At 23.2% G+C, this 6738-nt stretch overlaps 1 non-coding gene across 1 annotated transcript; it reads right to left on the bottom strand.

Annotated features, from left to right (window-relative positions):
- Positions 1 to 5869: 5869 nt before the first annotated feature.
- Positions 5870 to 5941, bottom strand: Trnap-agg. The gene has a single exon. It is a non-coding gene; the product is annotated as a tRNA-Pro (tRNA).
- Between the last annotated feature and the right edge of the window lie 797 nt (positions 5942 to 6738).

Here is a 6738-nt window from a genome sequence, read left to right as displayed (position 1 = left end):
TTGTATTAACATGCAACTGATCAACGTAATCTAAAGAAACCTTTCCAAATTTAATAGTATCTAGTGATTGACAAAATACTTACAACACAAATTAATTCAAATATTATTAATTCAAATTATACAAAGTACAAATTATTGGGAGTATTTGAACTAAAATCCGATAATTTCGAAATCTGTACCTATATTAGCAATCGCCGAATGTGAATACTATAAACAACATTAGTTCAAATATACTAATTATATTTTGTACACATATATTTTTTATTTTATTTTAGATATTATTTATAATCTACAGATAAAAACAATTTAATTAGTTGGGATATGAAATGTATGCAACATTTATCAAGGAAAATACTCTATAATCAACCGCAATGAAATTGATATGTGAACATTTACTTCCGATTTACAGTAATTTGAGATATTAATTTTAATTCCAGTTTTCTATGTACAAACACTCTTAGATTATAAGGAAATTCAACTGATTTGTATATAAATAATAAATTATAAATAAATAGGGCAAATTTTAATTACTTTAACAGCATGAAACTCTATAGTAATTATCAGGGTAATGTTTGCAATGAACGTAATGAGCAAATGGAATATTTTTTTATTCAAAGGAAATTAATATTGCTAATATATTTAATTAAAGTTTTTCTTCAATGTTTTTGATTTTTTTAAATAATATGTCGATTGTTGAGAAATCTCTTTACGAAACATATGACAAAATTGAATATTTTTCATTTGAGATTGAATAAGAAGTTTTAAAGTTGGAATTCGTGCTTAACAATCCTATGCCAAAACCCCACAGTCAGTCTATCAACACATAGATTAAAATTATTATAGATTTATACAATAAAAAAATATTAATAAATAACTTCAGTATGATAAATATAATATACAGTAAATCTAATAACAGCATCGATTAGTTATTTGCTGTAGAGATGATAGAAACTTTAGGCAATTTCAAAGTTGGAAAATCCCAGCCTAACTTTATTTTAAAAAAATCTATATAAATAACTTAAATAATTTTAATATTTTAATATATTATATTAAGTCATAATAATCACTATTATATACTTTGATTATATATTATAAATTATTATATAAATTATATAAATTGATTATATATTAATATTATATAAATATAAATTGATTTAAAAAAATTGAAAATAAAAAAAATTAATTAATATTTTCTTGATTATCATTTTCAATCTACAGAGATTCCATAATAATATTTCTTTTTATACTTCACATCTCGAAAGATGAGTTAACAATATCATTCATGTGTTTTATTATAAAGACAATAATTTCATTCATGCCAATATAAATAATTAATTTTCTATAATTATGTGAAACATTCTTTAATTTAATTACCCAATAAAATGAAATTTAATATTAATTTTTCTTAAATTTAACTTTTAAATAAAATTTTTTTTAAATCTCTTAGTTAATCGATAATAATTGACAAGCTCAATTATTGGGTATTACATGGTTAATTACTATGCATAGTTATAGTTAGGAACTACTGAAGCCATCATAGGTAGCAGATAGCAGATCTTTCATTTTCAATATTAGTGAAGCATAAAATTGCATACAAATTGTGCATAGTAAAAATTAAAAAAAAAATATACATATACTTTAATAAAATTATATAAAATTATTAAATTTAATACGATTTTAAATGCATAAATAAATTTTATATTTGATGTATTAAATAATCAATTTTCTGCTCAACATGCAACGAGAAATTTAAAAATTTTAAATTTCAAAATAAAAAAGAAATTACATTATTGAAATATGTAAAATGTTAATGGTTGTTTTTTTTGTTTTTTTTTGTGAATAAAAAATTGTGTATAATGATTTCGAAGCAATATTAATTAATTTTCCAAACTATTAAATAATATAAATGCCCAAAAAGATATAATTATACTATATTTACCGCTTTTGCATAATGTTTACGCCGCACTAAGTCTTACGTTTGTTATTTCATATTTTCAAAACAAAAAAGCCCTAAAAAAATAAGCTATGTTGCTTTAAACAAAAAAAAAATAAATAAAAATAATCTCAGGTTCATAGTTAGCATGCATTTGTATCTAATACTTATATATATACATATATATATATATATACTTGTATGTTTAGGTTGAGTTTTCTATCATTTCTTTTAGTATTTCCGTTGAAAGTAAAAGTACGCTTAGCGTAACCAACCAATAATCTTCCACCAACAATCGCAATAATTTTCTATTTATATGTTATAAATATATATATATATATTATATCTTTATTTTATACAAAAAAAATGATAAAAAATACAGATAAATATTAAAAAATTATTGCAAAACAATCAGTGACAGTAAATATTATTGAAATGCTCTTCATTCCCTTTTTAAACCAAAATGTTGACAACTTGATTACTAAATATCTTCAGGCACTAGGCAGTTATTTTGAGCTATCATCGAAGTTTTACTTAAAAATTTAGTTATTTTCAAGGTAAATTGTAATTGATTTTTTAATTAATTATACAAATACATTTTTATAAATAAATAACTAATAATAATAAAAAAAAATTACCTAGCAACTTTAAATTACAATACGTATATTGCTCAAAGATAAGATAGATTATTTTCTTTGTGATGAACAATGGTATTTATTGCTCAGCTCCAAGAAAACGGTTATATATAAATGCAGTATAACTAACACTAATATAAAATAATATTTTTTTATAAAAAACTATTAATTTTAGTAAAGTTAAAAATTAAATTGTTGTCTTAATACAGACTTGAATTTCTTTTAATAAAAATTTTATTATTTTCAAATGTTTATAATCATTAAAAAAAATATTTTTAAGACAAAAAATAAAATAAACTAATTATTCTATGCATTGAATTAATTTATATTACTTATAGAACTAGCTAATTGGTCATTTAATTGAAACACAAACTTGCTTTCCAAAAGTTTTTCAACTACTATAGTTACCTTTACGAAACTAACAAAATAAAACTTAAAAAAAAAAATTATAAATATTTACTACATATACATATGCATAATGCCAAAAAAAAAACTTAAATACTTATAGAAAATACAGTAATAACAAAAAATATATGGATATACATATGTTAATCCTGTGTACCGCGATAGTGCACTGCGACCTAAAAGAGCTATTGTACCCCTTAATCGGATTAGACTGTTTCTCAAAGTCCGATTTTTTTAATTAAAGACAGTCTTTCCTAGTCTTGGGTCCTTATGATCCATGAAATACCCTCCCAATTGTTTCTTCCACTTGTACATCAGTGCCCAAGTACATGGTATGCAGTTTATCTCTCTTCTTTACAGTATCTGTAATCTGAGTTAAATTGAATTCCTAACTTCGATAGGTGATTATTCAAACTACAGTGACCGGTCAATAATCCCGCAATAATTATTAGGTTAGTTTTTGATTGTGCTATGCAATCTTTGAAGCGTTTTAGATTGTAAGTCCCCAAAAGTATTTTAGATTGTGTTAGTCTTGATAGCCTTTCCCAATAGAATTTTCTTTCTTTTCCTCTGCGCCGATCATAAAAATGGATAGTTCTGGGCCTATCATTTTTGAAGCCGCGCCTCTTCTTGCAAGATTGTCTGCCATTTCATTGCTTTGGATGCTAGTTAATTTAGTTAATTTAATTTTGCTACAGTTTAAACTATTGAAACAAATTTTAAAACTGATGTGAAATCTGTTCCAATAATGTTTAATTAACGCTAAGTTAAGCCGTGTGTTATAGATGTTGTGAGTGACTTTCAACTTTTAACAAAGAACCAACTATTTCTTTTACTGATCTCCGTCTAACATAAATCAGCAATAGATGCAGTAGAGTGGAGTAGATGTGCTAAAGCAGACTGAGCTGTCTGCTTTTTGAACCCCTATTGAAAGGAAACCTATATGAGAGTGATATCCGTAAGTCAAAATAGTCAACTTATTAAAAATCTACATTCTCTTATTAGATTTGACTTAATGGTAAATTAAGAATTACACTTAACTGTCACTTGACTGTTAATGAAAATGTCAACCTATGATTTATTTTAGATTTAATTTTTAATTAGCCGAAATATCACCCTAATCACTTAGACTTTAGCCTCGGAAACTATAGACTTATCAGAACACCGAGGATAGGAATTTATACCATCGAACGAATATTCCTACACGGTTTCATTAATACTATATACTTCAGGATAAAATTTTAACAAACATAACAAGAATAGAAATAAAATCTTAGCACAAAATTTTTTCAACGTCTTTAATCTTTAATGCTGTTCACACAACAAGTATAAAACGTCTGAAGCTAAGAAGGGTTCAGTTCCCATAAACCGTTTTAAGCTAAGAAGTGTTCAGTTTGCATTCACACTGCATTTTTGCGCAAAGAAGATTGTTTGTAACATGGGACGCTTTAAATATATAAACAGATTCCGGTAGTTTGCTTTATAACATATGATAAAAATTCTACTTCAAAAATAAATACGATTGGAAAATTAATTTATAAAAAAAAAATTAAACTAAATTAAAATTTTACAAGTATACATACTTTAATACTAAGTGGTTAATGAGATGTAATAAATAATACTGAATAAATAGCACAAATTCAGAAAATTATTCTGAAAATTATATGTAAATATTAAATTTTTAAAAATAATTTCTTGTAAATGTTGATTTCAATATTAAAACTTTTTAGACTTTGTGCTTTAATAGCTATAATTTATATATTTATTTATAAAAAATTGTTTTGCATGTTATTCAATATTTTCACAACAAAAATGTAATTTTGTGTAATAGGAAAATTGTTTCTAAAATCAGCGAACCTAATTTTCTTTAATTTGTGCAATTTTCATAAAATATTTTTGGCATTTATACGCTTGTGGTTTTCTTATGAAAATTGTTTTCTGTGTGAAGAATTATGTAAAATAAATGTACAAATAATTTAAATATTTTAATAAGAAATTTATCGAATTATTTAAAATTAAAATATAATTAAATAAAATTGTAATAGCGAGAAACCACTCAGCCATAAGTAGAAATGTAAACTTATTTATTATCTATCGAATTTCTTTATATTTAAAAAATTTTAATTTATTCAAAAAAAATGTGTTAATATTATAATAATGTTACAGAGTTACTTTAAAACAAATAAATTAATTTTTAAAAAATAAGACAATTGTTGGAAAATAGTTAAAAGAAAAATATATTAAACGTAAATTATATAATACATATATATATATAAAATACACTAAAATGAAATAAATTAATTTTTTATTTGCATCCCAGTCAAAAGACCTAAATTAAAATCATAATTTAAAATAACAAAATGTATTCGTCAAAAAAAAATTTCATTATTAATAAAATACAACATTTTATATAAATGCAGTTATATACGGATAATTATAATATATACAGATACAGTATATATATACAAAATTAGATACATATAAATATATAAAATAAAAACAAAAAGTACTTTATGCAAAAACAAAAAAAAAAACAAATATTTAAACATATATTTTATTTGAATTATTTCATATTATTTGATTTTTCCAATAAAATTATAAATAATAATTAAAAATAATTTTATTTCATAATAACACATATTTCGTTAAACCACAGTAATAATAAATAGAATTTCAAAAACTTATTAAGATTGCAACATTCTATAATAATTATTAATAAAATTGTTATATGAAGTAAGGCACAATTATGTTAAAAGCACAATTTTTGTTTTATAAACATTATTTTAATAAAATTAATAAAACAAATTCTACTATTTAATGTAAAATTAAACAATAATAAATGTATGTCAAAAAACAATTTCTACTAAAAATTTATTTAAAAAAAAAAACAAAGCTTGGGCTCGTCCGGGATTTGAACCCGGGACCTCCCGCACCCTAAGCGGAAATCATACCCCTAGACCAACGAGCCAGTTGCAATATGCTTGCCCGAAAGCTCACGTAAGCTTCGGAAATAAAAACACATCAAAAATTAACAATACAAAGACAAAAAGCAACGCAAAAACAATTCAAAGCAAACTAAAATAAACAAAACCAAAACTAAAAATAAAAATCCAAAAAAGAAAACAAAATTCATAAGTAGTTACAAATAAAAACAACGCTGAAAAGACCTTGACTTTGATTAAAATGATTAAGTCTTGAGAATATTTTATTTTGGTAAATTTAAACAAAAAAGTATAAAAAAAATTATAGAATGAAATAGAAGACCGAACATTTTTTTTTATTATGTTATAAATATAAATATTTCATGCAAACTAGGCACGGAATTTTCAAATAAATAAAAATGGGCACACATTAATAGAAGTCATTAGGCATTTACACCATACCGTGGAGTATGCAAAGTTCCTAGTCATTAAAATGTAAAACTGAGGAGAAGGAAGAGAAGATGGAAATATTTGTGATTTATTATTGTAAGGTTTTAAAAATACTTGGCGCAAGAATAAATATTTTCTTCAGGATTACAAATTTTATAAAATTCGTTAACATTCGGCATAAATTATAGCGATCATATACTATACAGCTATATACCAGTGACGATTGCTCTAAGGTGCGGAGGTGTGCGGTGAACACCCTAACATAATTTCCAAAATGTCAAATAACATTGAAATATAAATTTATTAAGTATCTTCACATCAAGAATTATTATTATTTATTACATTTCCATATATATTTTTTTAAAGTTTTAGCAAAAACAATTAAATATAATTG

Source organism: Teleopsis dalmanni, chromosome 1 (genome assembly GCF_002237135.1).
Source record: "Teleopsis dalmanni isolate 2A chromosome 1, ASM223713v2, whole genome shotgun sequence".
Classification (NCBI taxonomy): Eukaryota; Metazoa; Arthropoda; class Insecta; order Diptera; family Diopsidae; genus Teleopsis; species Teleopsis dalmanni.
The sequence above is the reverse complement of the archived record's forward strand: the minus strand, read 5'-3'. Positions and strand labels throughout refer to the sequence as shown.